A 16,166-nucleotide genomic window follows, 5' to 3' on the forward strand; every position below is an offset into this window, starting at 1 on the left:
TACTACTATGTGTGATAATATGGATAAAACTGGAAGACATTATGCTAAGTCAGTGCCCTATAATTTCTTTATTCCCTATGAAATGTCCAACATTTAGATTTTTTTCTAAATTTTTACTATGGTGTACAATTTTGTATACATGTTTTGGAGTACAAATTAAAATACATGAATGGGAGCGGGACGAGATGGTTTCCCAAAAGGGAATCAAGATATGATTACTACAGGGAGATTGGATCAGTGGATAATAGGTGAGCAAATGCATTAGATGAAAACCCAAGATTTGAGAAATTACCTGTTTAAATAAAATGTGTGTTTGCTTCTGTAATTTTGTAGGACTGTGTGAGAATGCTGATAGTATGTTTGGGTGTTAGATCTAGGTTGAGAATAACCACCCTATAACCTGTGAATGGGTAAACTTTGGTCTTTCAGAGATAAATTGAGACTGAGCTTAAGATCACATAAGCACCTTTATCAATGTGAGCAGTAAAATAAAATTATGCATTATGTTGATATCATTCTACATGAAAGGGACTGTTGGCAAGTCTTCAGCTAGTCTTGATGACTGAAGAACACTGATTGGAGAAAATCAGGCTCTACTTGTAATATCTATATTAATTTTGTGGTGGGAAACTCTACAAATCTTGACTTTATCGGTTCATTGTTAATTCTACTCTTGACTTTGAGCTTTATTGATTCAGTCTTAATGATGCAATGCTTTTGATTTATGGGTTCCATACCAGGTTTGGGAATTCTCTTTTCCAAGCTCTTTACCTTCACTTACTCTTTCCCCTGGATCCTAATGTCTTGGCTTGAGTGCCAACCTGCTAACATGGCCTCCAAGGCTGGGCCCTTCTATCTCTGAATGGGGTGATGATCCCACCATTCCTTAGCTATGGAGAATGTCTTGCAGCTGTCTGAGGAACACAGATCATTAGTGATTTTGGCAGGATTTTGTTGGAAGCACAATGCTAAAGATGAAAGGTCAGTTTTATTTAACTGATGAAAACAATGAGTAGCAGATTAAGCTAGTTTTCTGGTAAACAGGGCCATTACTTTCCAGTAAATAGTGTCAAGATGCCTTGATGAATAACATACATGGAGATAAAGAAGAACATCTCTCAGGGATGGAAAATTAGGTATCACCATAAACTCAAATATGCCTTTAGTTTTCTTCTCACTATGATCTGTTCCCTAAAACATTCACCAACAGGTCATTTGGTTGTATTCATGGAAAAAATGAAGTATGTTCTGTGGAAGGCACAGTCTATAGTGATGGGCCAGTTTAAGGACTATTCTTTTCATCTGTCTGAAGTGTTAAGACACCAAAACAAAGCAGTGTGTTTCGTGCTGCTCCTGCATAGCCCACCCATCTGTTGAAGCTCAGAGATGAGCTGGAATGCAGGAACAGAAGGGCCAGTCTAATAAAAATCGAATGCAGCATACCAACCCAGCAGCGTCCTTCATTGCAAGATCGAAGACATGGATTTGGCCTGCTTGCGTGCATTTTTTTGAAGTACACATTGACAGTCCACGCTGAGAGGCAGAGTCTCCAAATATCAGACAGGGAGCTACCCAGTGCTTGCTATTTGGACAGTCTGATTCTCCATAGTACTCAAGTGTCTCTATGGTATTAAGATGGTTGGGGTCAGTGCTTAAGGAAGAGCGCTCTTTCAAGGTGTTCAAACACCAGTTAGTAATTTTTTGTTGTGGTACCACTGACAATACTTAAAACAACAGCAACCATTTATTGAATGTTTATTATGGACTAGGCATTGTGCTCAATACATTTTAGGAATAATTACATTAAATTCTTGCTAGAACTCTATGAGCTAGAAAAAGGCACAGAGGGGTTAATAACAGCAGTGTTCAAAGTTACATGGCTCATGTTGAAATGAGGATTTGAACCCAGGCAGTATACAATTCATGGGCCACACTCTAACCATTATATATAATACCACTAAATTATCTCCTAAAGGCCAGAAGCAACGATCTCAAACCTTTTATGATATTTGTGGTGGCTGACTTTTTTTAACCCCTCCAAGCTTCCCTTAAAGGGCTCTGTGTGGCATAAAAAAATTAAAAGGAGAAACTTGAACCAATTAAATGTGTTTTTCCCATTTATTTTTAGCCTTTTGTAACACCCCTGGAGATATCTGGAGGCACCCTGCTGAGTGGTGAGGCACATAGGAGTGTGTGAGTCCGTGACCTTAAGTGAGCGAATTTCCTGAGCGCTTACAAAGGTGAGGTTTCCCATCTTAAACATCTTGAAAGATCCTGATGCCTGAATAAAGAGAGTAAGGGAGCACGTGGGCCAGCACACTGGCCAAGGTTGGGGGGATCCAGCTGCTTACCCAGGCCTGGTGTGTTGCCTCAGATGTTAAGGGAAAAATCTTTTGAAACCATTACTTAAAAATGGAGCTTTTTGGACACTGATTCAGAACTGTTTTTGATCTTTTGGCCTTGTTTTTGTTGAAACGATATATTGTTTTACAAGCAGTGCTAAGCTCCAATCCCACATTCCTGCTGACATAACTATTATTATTTCATGGTTTCAGCATCTTCTCTGGTAACTCTATGCATAATTAAAAAAAAAAGCTAGATAAATGTGTGTGCACGTGTATGCACATGTGTGTGTTGGATGTGGAGGGGGGGGAAAATCTCTCCGGGAGGGCTGAATGGAGCATTGAGTCCATTCAGATTTTTCTGAGTGTGGACAGCAAAGCAGATGTACCAAAGCACTGGTGTTTATAACACAGCCAGTTTGTGCAGCAGAAACAAACTGGTCCTGATAAAATGAATGGGTAGAGCTGGGCGTGGCTTATTGGCTTCAGCAGAACACATGGCAATACTATCTCCTTGGGTGAGAATTTTTCCCTTTAGAATGTTCCTGCAGAACTCTCCTAACTTGTTCTTTTTTCTTTCCTTTTTCCAAATACTGGTGCAGGACAGAACTCAGTTGCCTTGTAGCTATTTGCTCAACTCACTGGCCAATCTGTATCTTAAGCAGGAATTAGAGAAATCTAATACTTCAGTCGTGCTTCTTACACCATCCACTATAGCATTGCTGCACATTTTGTTAGCACTCTGATCTACAAGCAGTTTTGGATAATTTTATTTGATTTTCCCATAAATTCAGGAAACCCAAGGCAAATAGTATTATCTCCATTTTACATAGAAGAAAAATAAGAATCGGAAAAGTTGAAAGTTATGATGAATGGCACCCAGTCTATTGGTAAGCATTGAATCTGGGACAAGACTCAGGTCCTCCAATTCTCACTTGAGCTTTTTCAGTATACCAGGATCCCTCTAGTCTTTTAGATATGACATTTCTAGTTCTGTGATTATAATATAAAGTTATTATAGAAAATCTAGAAAATAGAAAAGAATAAAATCATCAGTAATCACACCAACCAGAGGCACTTCCTATTAATCTGTATTTTTCATGTTTTATGTGTGCACACATATATAATTTATATTTATATATCTATTGAATATGTACATTTATATATACATATACACACATATATGTATTTAAGTTAGTGCATTTACATGGTTTAAATTTCAACAAGTGTATAGAGTACAAGTCTTTTTCTGCTATTATTCTGTAGACTTATAATCTCTCTTTCCATTTAACACAATAATATTAGTTTCTTGAATAGTTCTATGCAGATATTTTATCCAGAGCTATTTTATCTACACAAGACAAAAATGCATGCACATATGTACATACAAATGCACATGTCTATTGTATATATGTTTTATATATACATATGTGTATTCTCCTCATCTCCACAGCCATTCATACATAAGTGGTAAAATGCTATGCCTGCAATTGCATACCTTGTCATTTTCCAGAAAAATCAAACATGGTTTGTTTTTTCCACTTAATTCATCTTGGAAAATGTCGTACATAAATATATAGAGTTTCCTAAGTCTTTTTTTTTTTTTTTTTAAATAGCTGCATGGTTATTCATTAACCTGGCCCCCAGTGGTGGACATTTAGGTTGTTCCAAAACTTTGTCTCTCACACTGTGTGACTACTCACACTGTAAGATTGTATGCAGCCATTTTGAGTGTGTGAGTATTTCTTTTAGGATCAACTCTGAGAAGTGAAATGACAAGGTTAAAGAGTGGAAATTAAAAAAAAAAAAAGAGTGCATAGATGCCTAATGTTGTAAAATGTTAGCAAATTGGCCTCCACAGAGGTTGAACCAGTTTGCATGTTCACCAGTGTGTCTATTTCTCTACATCTATACCAAGAGAGTGTGTTACCACACTTTTTCATATTTGACAGTACGTTACATAAAACATGGTTTCTTAGTGTATTTTTAATTTGCAAGTCTCTCATGAATGGAATTAAATGCTTTTTTTAATGGTTTTTGAGAACAAGTTAATTGTGTTTTCTGAGAACTGTCCCTTTGCCTAGTTTTCTATTGGCACATTGCTCTTTTTTGATTGATTTATAGGAGTTCATTATATGTTAGAGAAATTAATCCTTAACTTGTGACATAAATCAATAGTATTTTTTTTTCAATTTTTTAAAAAAGCACTTTGCTTGTGATAGTTTTTTGTGTTACAGTTAAAAGAAATAGGTAGCCAAATCTATCAACTTTGTCTTTTATAGCTTCTGGGTTTTATGTCATAGCTAGAAAATCCTTCTCTAAACAAATATTATAAGAGAATGTTCCCTCTAATAGAACTTTTATAGTTTCCATGTTTATACTTAAGTATCTGATCTTTTTGGAATCTATTTTGAATAACATGTGGTGTGAATCCACTGTTTTTGTTTGCTTTTTAGATGGGTACCTCTGAGTTTCCTTACCTTTTATTTTGTAATAATTTTTCCCTGCAAATTTGAGATACTGTCTCTTTTAAAAACTAAATTGTGTTATATATTTGCACTTATTTCTTTGCTTTCTATTGTAGTGCAATAGTTTATCTCTCTATTCAAGTGTCAGTATTGCACTAAATCTTAAACCTATAATAATACATTGTAAATTTTATTGTAATAGTGTTTTCTCTCTATGGTACATCCTCATTACTTTTCTTTTTCAGAGTTTTTCTGTCTATTCTTGCTTATTTATTTCTCTGTATGAACCTAAGAATCTGCTTGCCTAGTTCAAGAAAAAAAGTATTGATATTTTTGTTGGGATTATGTTGTATTTACAGATTAATTTAACAGAAACTGACATTTTATGACATTGAGTCTTCCTATTCAAGAACATTGTATGACTTGCCATTTGTTCAAGTCTTCTTTCTGTCTCTTAGAGAACCTACATATTTCATATTGTTTTTTCTAATACTTATTCTTTTTGCACCTACTGTAAATGGAATCTTATCCTCCTTATTTCTGTCTATATTATATATATCAATTATATATTAATTTTTACTTAGCCACCAGCAAAATGTGATCATTTTACTAATTTTACTTATTCTTTTTGTCTAATTTTTATACCTTTAATTTCTTTCTTTTGTCAAAATTGCTTTGACTAATACTAAGAAACAATATTGAATTATATGTTAGTGGTCATGGTGGAAATCATGGTCTTTTCTTCAGATTTTAATGGCAATATTTCTAGTGCCTTACCATTAACACATTAACTGCCATATGAGTTGTATGTAACTCACGCTAGTTTTGAGCCCGGAGCCTTGTGAAGCATATGTAATTCGCACATCTCTTCATCTTGGGAGCCGCGGGAACTATTTTTCAAGTTGCATATAATTTATATGACAGAAAACAATAAAAAATAACAATTTTTTTCATTAAATTAGGAAGAATCATTTGTTTTTTTGAAGTTTCTATTCTATTTTTGTAATAAAACACTATGGCCCCAAGGAAAAAAAATTTTTCTCTAGTGTGGCAGTCAATGTGGTAAGCATTATGTTGTTGTATGTGTTGAAAGAAAGATATTTTATCATGTTGAAAGTATTTTCATCTCTCCTATTTAATTAACAGTTTTCTTCAATTATTTTTTTGAGGTCAAGAATAGATATTCTGGCTTCAACCCACAGCTTGGAACAAGCACAGCCAGGCCCAGGCTCTATCAGCCAAACCTCAGCAAAGTGAGAAATACATGTTCATTGTGCCATGTCAAAAAAAATAGATATTGAATTTTACCAAATGACTTTTCAAAATCTATAAAGACAATCACAAGATTGTTTCCTTTAGATCTATTAATATATTTAATTACAATAATTTTTTCATTATGAAACCATCTTTATATTGCTGAAGTACATTACTAGATGTAGTGTATTATTCCTTTAATGAGCTATTGGAATCTGTTTACTAATATTTCTTTGATATTTGCATCAGTAATCATAAGTAAGATTGGTTGATAGTTTTCTTTATGCAATCCTTGTTGAACTTTATCAATGTTATATTTGATGCATTAAAAAGGTGGAAGTTTTCATTTTTATGTGCTTTGAAACAATTTAACTAGCTGAGGACATGTTATTATTAGGACAGGTAGTAGCTCCTCATACAACTATCTAGTCCTGGTGATTTTGAAGGAAAATAGCTCTTTATTAACCTCCTCCTTTACTTCTGTAGTAATTGATTCATTTAGATTGTTTTGCCTGTCTATGGACAGTTAACTTGGTAAATTTTACTTTCCTAGAAAATTATTCATTTCATCAAGATTCTTAACATATGCCTAAAGTTGAGAAAGTCACTGCATATGATACTTTTTGGTTTCTTCTGTATTTGTAGTTATTTTCCTTTATCATATCTTGTTTGTGTATTTATGATTTCTTCTTTTTTGATAAGGTTATTAAATGGTTCATTAATTTTATTGGTTTTCTCAAACATTCAGCCTTTGAATTTCTGTATTAATTTTAAAATTATGTGTTTTCATATAACTTCATGTAATTTTAACTTTAATTAGTTTTTTGCTTTCATTAAGTAACTTCTCAAATTGGATTTTTCATCCATTTAAAAAATCCTTTCTTGTTAATGTAAGTACTATGGGCTATACATTTCCCTATGATCACTTTTAGCTATTATGATGCATATTTTCCTTATCATATTTATTTGGAGTTTTTCACCTCCTTGAATATCTTCACAGTTTATCACCTATATGCATCCTGGAAACTTTACTCTTTTTCATTAAAAAAAAATTCATGTCTTTCACATTCTTTTAATCTTCTAGTTTGCCTCTCTGACCCTTGTATTTTCTTCCAACTGGCAGCCAGGTCAGACTTGTGTTCATCCCTTTGGCAAGACTATGATGGTGCGTTCCTTCTCAGGAGTCACACTGCCTGGTTGTCTCTCCTGTGGTGTTGGCAGCCACTGATGTTCATTGGCCAGATCCAGTAATTCACTGGAGGCTTCAAAATGGTGATAATCTAATTTCTTCATTTCTTTTTCATTTATTACTGATATTTCTTGTATAGAGCTGTTTTTCCTGCTAGTCATATGGGAAAGACAGGAGACATCCTCAGATCTTTCCTTTTATTCACCACTTTTGAATGGTTTGCTACTATCTTCTGAGAGTGACCAGTTTTTTTATTCATCATAATTCATGGATTTAAACAACTGGAATTATTATCTTTTGTGAAGTTCCAGTTGTTCTACTTTTGGCCAATGAGAATCTCTTCACGTTGGCTTTTCGGTCCTTTTGATACAACCTTGGATGTACTGGACAGCTTCCTTGCTTTCTGGCATGATCAGATGTTCCAGGCTCATCTTACACATTTTTAGCCCCAGCCATGCAACCAGCTATGCTCCAAAAGCTCTGCTTTCCTTTAGTGACAAACTGTATTTTAAAATCACCACGTGAGTGCTAGGAGTGCTCACTACTAATGGGGGAGTCTCTCAAGTTCATGGACATCTCGTGAATTTATAGGATAATCCAACTCAAATTCAATATTACTCCTCTTCCTCTAAAACTTTTTAGTATTACATCTGTTCATCTCCTTTCTCCCACATAGAAAACCCGAATTCTCAAGGACACAGAGGATAATAGAGTGAGAATATTCCATAGCTACTCGTTTATTTTGTCTAACAAACATTACAAATATAATAGTCTTAGAATAACTAATGCCACACCAATATAGCTACCGAAAATAGTTTTAAATGTTTTTGCATATCCTCTCCCAATTCTATCTTCTATTTTTAGTAGTTGCACTACATACGTTATTTGAAGATATAGCTGTTATATACAATACTCTCCCCCTTAAACACTCATTAATTTAGCATTATAAGCAATTAGAGATTTAATGCTGACCTCTAGTCTTTGCAATGTCTCCCTAGTCCTTTTCATTGTCTGAAGCTAATTTTTGTATCAAATTTATAAGGAAGGAGACATGGAATAAAATTTCCTAAGTTCTTAAGTTTAGTTGGTTGTGCACTTTATGCATGAAAGGTAATTCTTCTGGATGTAAAATCTTTGATTTACATTTTCTTTTTACTTGGACATCCTGAATATATCACTCTATCTTCTTTTGTCATAAAGTGCTGCTGTCAAAAAAGAATCTGTTGATAACTTAATTTTTTTGCCTTTGTAAGTCATTCGCTACTTTTCCCTAAAAGTACAAAGAGTTTTTTTTAAATTTTTCTTTCAGTTCCAATAATTTAACTAGGATATATTTTTGTGTTGGTCATACTGCATCAAAATGTTCAGATATATAATGTGTTCCTTCAGTATGCAGTCTTCTTTTTCTTTTTTTCTTTTTAAATTTTTTAATTTTTTTAATTTCAGCATATTACAGGGGTACAAATGTTTAGGTTACATATATTGCCTTTGCCCCACCTGAGCCAGAGCTTCAAGTGTGTCCATCCCTCAGACAGTACACACCACATCCATTAGGTGTGAATATACCCATCCCTTCTCCCCCTTTGCACCTGCCCGACACCCAGTGAATGTTATTGCTATATGTGCGTACAAATGTTGAGATGGTTGAGATGGTACATGTGGTGCTTGTTTTTCCATTCTTGTGCTATTTCACTTAGTAGAATGGGCTCCAGCTCTATCTAGTATAATAAAAGAGATGCTAGATCACCATTGTTTTTGTGACTGAGTAGAACTCCACGGTATGCCTATACTACATTTTGTTAATCCACTCATGTATTGATGGGCACTTGGGTTGTTTCCATATCTTTGCAATTGTGAATTGTGCTGCTATAAACATTCTAGTGCAGATGTCTTTTTTATAGAATGTCTTTTGTTCTTTTGGGTAGATGCCCAGTAATGGAATTGCTGGATCAAATGTATTCCAGCAATGTTTTCTTGAATTATAAAACTTAGAATTTATTCTGTGCCCTTTGCTTAGGATTTTCTTTTCAGGGGTATGCATTATCTACTAAGTATGTGTTGCCTCTGTTTAACATATTTACTTTTTCTAAATTTTTTTTTATCTCATTTCTATTTTAAAAAATTTCCTCTTTTTTAATGTTCTGTTTCTCTTAAGCCATTATCTGTTGTGTTCATTTATTCTTGTCTTCCTTCTAGTTTAGTGTTTATTTATGTAATGAGATTTTCTTTTATTTTTACATTCTTCTTGAGGTCTTTCTCATATTTTATAATTCTAATTTATGTTGACTGTGTAATTGTTATTACATGTTATATGTTATGTTATTTTTATTACATATATTAAATATTATATGCCATTATTTTTTATTTATACAGTGTTATGTTTTGTGTAATTTTCTTAGTGTTTCTTAGCTTGTTTTGAAATAATACATGACAATTTTGATTGAGATTTAAGCGTATCCTTTTGCTTCTTTCTTTCTGTCCCCCCTCCCGAACAATTTTATATGGGATTTGGTTTTGACATATTTATGTTGTTAATTTTTATGTAAAATTAGTTTTCCAGAAGGAAGCATGATTCAGGCTAGCTTTTTAAATTTCATAGAACTCTCTTGTCAATTTTTCATTTATTGTTTCTTTTTTCCCTTTTTCCTCCTTTTCTTTATTTTCATTCATTCATTTAGTCATTCACTTTGGGTGGGGTATGTAGTGTTAGAAAACACAGTGGCCTGCTTGCTGAGGCTTCCTGTACTATTCTTTCCCACTTTCATCTGAACCTTCTCTTGCCTTCACCTCCACTGTCCCTTTCCTGCTCAGTTTTGATTCTTCTTCCAACACCTTCTCCTCAGTGTAAAACCTTGTCCTGGAAGGGAGCCCTGAAAGGTCAGTTTTGAGAGTGTTTAGAGTTTAGACTGATCCAGTGCCTTCAAATCTTCCCGTGGGCCCCTTGCATTCATCTACTATTGAACTGGGAAAAGCTCTTCATTTCAGCTTCAGTTCTCCATTTGTCTTGCCAGTGCTTTGTCCTCACCTAGTTGCATTTGGGAGTTCACAGAATGAATACCTTGTCATTTAGGTTTTCTAAAATTTATTTCAGAATATTATGGGGGTACAAACATTTTGGTTACATAATTTGCTTTTGTACCACTTGAGTCAAAGTGTGCCCATCCCCCGGACAGTGTGCATTGTACTCACTAGGTGTGAATTTATCCATCCCCTCCTCTGCCCTTCCACCTTCCTGATTTCTGATGAATGTTACTTCCATATGTGCACGTAAGTGTTGATTGATTAGCTCCAATTTAATGGTGAGTACATATGATGTTTGTTTTTCCATTCTCGTGTATTTTGCTTAGAAGAATGGCCTCCAGTTCCATCCAGGTTAATACAAGAGGTATTAGTTCACCATTTTTTTTTTTTATGGCTGATTGGTACTCCATGGTATACATTTACTACATTTTATTAATCCAGTCATGTATTGACAGGCACTTGGTTGTTTTCACATCTTTGCAATTGTGATTGTGCTGTTATAAACATCCGAGTGTAGGTGTCTGTTTTATAGAATGTCTTTTTTATTCTTTTGGTAAATACCCAGTAGTGGAATTGCTGGGTCAAATGGTAGTTCTACCTTTAGTTCTTTGAGATATCTCCATTCTACCTTCCATAGAGGTTGTACTAGTTTGCAGTCCCACCAGCAGTGTATGAGTATTCCTATCTCTCTGCATCCATGCCGATATTTGCTGTTCTGTGACTTTTTGATAAAAGCTATTCTTACTGGAGTTAAGTGATATCTCATTGTGGTTTTGATTTGCATTTCCCTGAAGATTAGAGATGGTGAGAAATGGGACCTGATTAAATTAAAAAGCTTCTGCACAGCCAAGGAAACAATCATTAGAGTGAATAGAAAACCTACAGAATGGGAGAAAATATTTGCATGCTATACTTCTGATAAAGAGCTAATAGGAAGAGTTTATAAAGAACTCAAGCAAATCAGCAAGAAAAAATCAAATAACCCCATTAAAAAGTGGGCAAAAGACATGAACAGAAACTTTTCAAAAGAAGATAGACTAATGGCCAACAAACATATGAAAAAATGGTCAGCTAATTTTTAATATAAATCATGTCCATGGAAATTTGGTTTTGCTATCTAGTTGCTCTGTTTCTACTGTGAGAATTTGGTAAGATCAAAAACAAAAACAAAACAAAAAAAAACTATGGTGATTCTGTTGTCATCTTTCCAGAATCTCCTTTGGACTTTTTTTCTTTTTCTTTTTTTTTTTTTGACTTAAGAGTTAAGGGAGAAGTTTTGTTTTCAGTGATAGTATTGTTTTGTTTTTATAAATTCTTATTTGATTTTAATTTTCAGAAAGAACTGCCTTTCATTTTCAGGTTTTATCATTAAACTTGTAGATTTATTATTAGATTTCCAGTTTTGTTTTTGTGTTTAGTGATGGTTTTGAGTGTAAATATATTCATAACCATGTTATTTTCATTATGAAATGTACTCTTTAGTTTCAAAAAGTTTCCCATTTTTATTTATTTAAACAATTCTACATCTAAGTTAAGTTTACTTTTTGTTTGAATTTCCAACAACACTTTGTTATTACTTTTTATTTAAACAGTAAATTGTCTTCTAAAAAGTTTAAAACTGGGAAAATTTTCATTTATATTTGTGGCAGGTAGAATAATGTCCCCCAAAGCTGTCTAAATCCTAATGCCCAGAATGTTATATTACAGGAAAAGTGTGAATTACGATTGAGAATTGAATTAAGGTTGCTAACCAGCTGACCTCAAAATAGGGAGAGTATCCTAAAATACCCAGGTGGGCCCAATATAATCACAAGCGTCCTTAAATGGGGAAGATGGGGGAGATCAGAAGTCTCAAATGGGTCTCACTAAGCTCAAATCAAAGTGTTAACACAGTTGTGTTCCTTTCTGGAGGCCCCGGGAGAGAAACAGTTTTCTTGCATCTTCCAACTTCTAAAGGCTGCCTAGCTTCCTTGGCTCATGGCTCCTTCCATCTTCAGAACAAATGATGGCATTTCTGGCCATCTTCATTCCTTCGCATAGATCCAAATTTCCCTTTGGTATCATTATCCTTCTGCCTGAAAAGATTCTTTTAACATCCATTATAGTAAAGATCTAATGTATGAAAAAAAAATGTTTGTATCACTTTCAATTTTGAAAAATATTTTCATTTGGTATAGAATTCTAATTGAGTATTTGTTTCTCTTTAAGTGATTTGTAGAATTTATTTCCTCCTCTTTTGGTGTGCATAAATTCTAGTATAGAAGTATGATGCCATTCATATTTTTTTTCTTTGTATCTAATGTGTCTTCTTTTTCCAACCCCCAGCTGTCTTTAAAATTTACTTTATCATTTGTTTTGAGCAATCTTATCATGTGCCTTGGTTTAGTTTCTATTGTGTTTATTTTGCGTAGTGTTCATTGATATTTTTTGTGCTATAGGTTTATAGTTTTCATAAGATTTAGAACTATTTCAGGCTTTTTTTTCAATTATTTTTTAATCCCTCCTTCCTCTTTGAAGACTCCCATTATACCTATATTAGACCACTTGATGTCATAGATATCATGGATGTGCTCATCATTTTTTCTTTCTCTGTTTCCTTTGGATAGGTTCTATTGCTATTTGTTCATGTTTGTTCATTTTTTTCCCTTCAGTAAATCTTCTATGAATCTCATCTAGTATATTTTCATTCAGACATTTTTTTCTTCTCTACATGCTCCATTTGGGTATTTATGTATATCTTCTATTTATCTCCCAATAATATTATTTTCCTTTATATTTTAGTGAATATTTGTAATATGTACAATGGTTTTTAAAGGTCTTGTATGCTAATTCATCTGCTCTGTCATGTCTGGGTCTGTCTATAATAATAGAATTTTTTCTTAACTATGGTTCATCTTTTCTTGCTTCTTTACATGTCTATTAATTTTTGATTAAATACTGAACATTGGGAGTTTTACATTGTTGAGTGATGTGTTTTGTTATAATCTTTTGAAGAGTTGGACTTTGTTCTGTTTTAGTTATTTTTGATTGACTTGATCCATTTGTGGCATGCTTTTAATTTCTGTTAAGTCAGGTCCAAAGTATTCTTTATTCTAGTGTTAATTTAGTTCTACTAAAGACTTCTGAGGGCTGTATCAAATTCCCTGTGAATCACAAGATCTCTCGACACTGGCTCTCCTTTGTGAGCTCTAGAAGTTGTTTGGTCTGCTATGTTGCAGTGTTTCTTTTCCTGACCTCAAGGAATTTCTACTCTTGCATGTGCACATGACTATTCAACCAAGATTCAAGGAGACCTTTTGCATATTTTCAGAGGTCTCACTGTGAGCATCTCCTCCTTCTCTACTATTTTTTATAAATTCTAGACATCACAGCCTCACTGAACTGTACTCTCTGTCTCCTCTATTAAGCAAGACCAGTAGGCTTGGAGTTAGTGTTCTCTGAGCTGCATTCTAGAAACTGCCTCTAGGCAGGATGCTTTTGCAATGTGGGGCTCACCTGATTTGCTTCCCTTCTCTCAGGAATCAGTGCTGTGCTGCTTGTTGGCCTATATCTGAAAACAGTTGTTTATGTATTTTGTTTAGGACTCTATTAGGAGGGTAATTCCCATAGTAATTAATCCTTCATGGGAAGAAGCAAATGTCCCATGCCCACCCTTTTAAAGACAAATTTTCATATCCTAATAACTTGAAGGAAGTCCTGCTTCAAAATATCATGATGGCTTAGGAAAAGTATGTTTCTTTTGTGCCTATGAGTATGAGTGTGTGTGTGTGTGTGTGTGTGTGTGTGTGTGTGTTTGGGAAAGAAAAAGGGAGGATCTCTTTGTATGAATGTTAGTTAGGTTTCCCCTAAAATCAGAACCTGAGAGTAGTACTTGGGTGTAGATAGCTTATTTGCAAATTAATTAGATGAAATGATAGCAGTAGTGGGGAGAGGGAGACAGGTCAGGAGGAAAAAGCCATGGTAGGAAATGAAATTTGATTCAGCTGTGATCTCTAAAAGGTATGTAGAACTGTATATTTAAAGGATTGGAAGCTGGGTTTTCTTGGAGCATCAACTCCTCTGTACTCCCAAGCTATATTTGCTCCTGTTTTAGTCAAACTCTCTGGGCAATGGAGAAGGTGCTGGGGTTAGAATGTGTAAAGGAACCAGTCACCCTCTTGAGGTGGGTGCTGGCCGTGTGAGAGGAATTGAAGATGTTCACCAGAGCTACAGCCCAAGTCAAAGAAAGCCAAGGAGGCACCAGAAATGTCTGCTATAGTATAATTTTCTGCATGAGAACACAATACATCCTCAAGATTAGACCATCAAAGTCTGACTAGGATACAACCAACGCTTAGTCTTAAAATAGTTTCCTGTTGAAATTCTTAACCTTAAAGTAAAAGGATCTTAAGACAAGGCTATAAGTTTAATCGTTTATACATTTGCCAGCAGAGGAAAACAAATGAAAAACATAGCAGAGCAGGTGGTGGCTGGAGCAGTTACTTGATATAGAAGGCCAAGATTCCCTTGGGAACAGACCTCCTCTGTCATGGGTTCTGAAGCCTTTTTTCTAATCATTTAATGTTTTGCACCCCTTCCTCCCACTCCTGGAGTTCCAGGGTCTTTTTGCCCCACAAAACAGCACTGTTAAGTACAGCTTTAGCGGAAATAACCTTAAGTCCTCAGATTTAGCAAATCCTGGCCAAGTGGATGCTCACCTGCTGTCATTATTGAAGAACACTTTTAAAAAGACTCAATGCTTATTAAAAAGCTACAGAACACTAACAGGAAAAATGATTTAACAACCTGCCATTGCCCAAATTCTTAATCTCTATTTTTTTCTATGTAAGACGATATATTTGCTCTTGTATCTCCTGACTCTAAGTGTACTAAGTCAAATTTTACAACCACACCTGACCTCTCCTCCTTATAGCTCAACTCCTCTCCCCTAGAATTGAAGTCCTTATCATAAAGTCTCCTCTGGATCAAAATCATCAATCTTGAGATCTTGACCACAGAGTTAACAGAAGAAACCCTGTATGTCCTACTTATGATGAAACAATTGAGAGGTGAAGGAATATATCAGAGCATTTTGCCACTGATAGTTGAAATCTTGTTCTGCCCATGATGACAAGCTGGTGTCTATACTAAAGGGGAAGATTTTATCTATGATTTTAGGAAGCACTTGATCATTGAGACTATGGTCTGTTCTCCTGGTGAAGTCCTCTCTCAATTTAGGACTTCAGTTTATCAGCATGCTAGGGAAATAGATGTCTGGTTATCAAATTTCTCCCCCTTCCTCTGTGACCTACATTAACTTCTGAAGAAACAGATTCAAATCCCTATGACACCTTCATGAATCTATACAATTGTTAGAACAGGGGCAGATAGGGCAAATGTATTAGCCAAATCAGCTTGTATTAGTGTAGAGTCCCAGCGTATGAATTGAATTGCATCAGCATGTTGCACAGAATGACTCACATTCTATGTATCGAAGCTGTGATAGTCATATTTATTTAAAGAGTGGAACCAAGGGCTGTCTCAGAAGAGATTGTGAAGCCATCCAAGGCAAGACATCTAGGGCTGAAAACTTAAAAGTGTTAGAAACAGAGAGCAAGATGCGGTGAGATAGATTCAGGATGGCAGGTTCAGGTCAACAGTTTTAGAGGGCTGAGACTTTCTCAATGGATAGTGGCCAGCTGGGGGTGACCAGCAGAATCAGATAAGAAAGTGCGATTTTGATTGGTTGATTTAACTGAAACTGAGCTGTATGGACAGGCCTTTCTCATATTGTGCCTTGTGTTGTAGATTGAGTATCCAATCCAGATGGTAAACACTTTGGGGATAATGTAGCATTGGGTAATTTCCTATAACCAACATACCACCCAGAAAAATGTTTTGCTCACTGCATGT

The sequence above is a fragment of the Lemur catta genome, chromosome 9 (genome assembly GCF_020740605.2).
Source record: "Lemur catta isolate mLemCat1 chromosome 9, mLemCat1.pri, whole genome shotgun sequence".
In the NCBI taxonomy this organism is placed as follows: Eukaryota; Metazoa; Chordata; class Mammalia; order Primates; family Lemuridae; genus Lemur; species Lemur catta.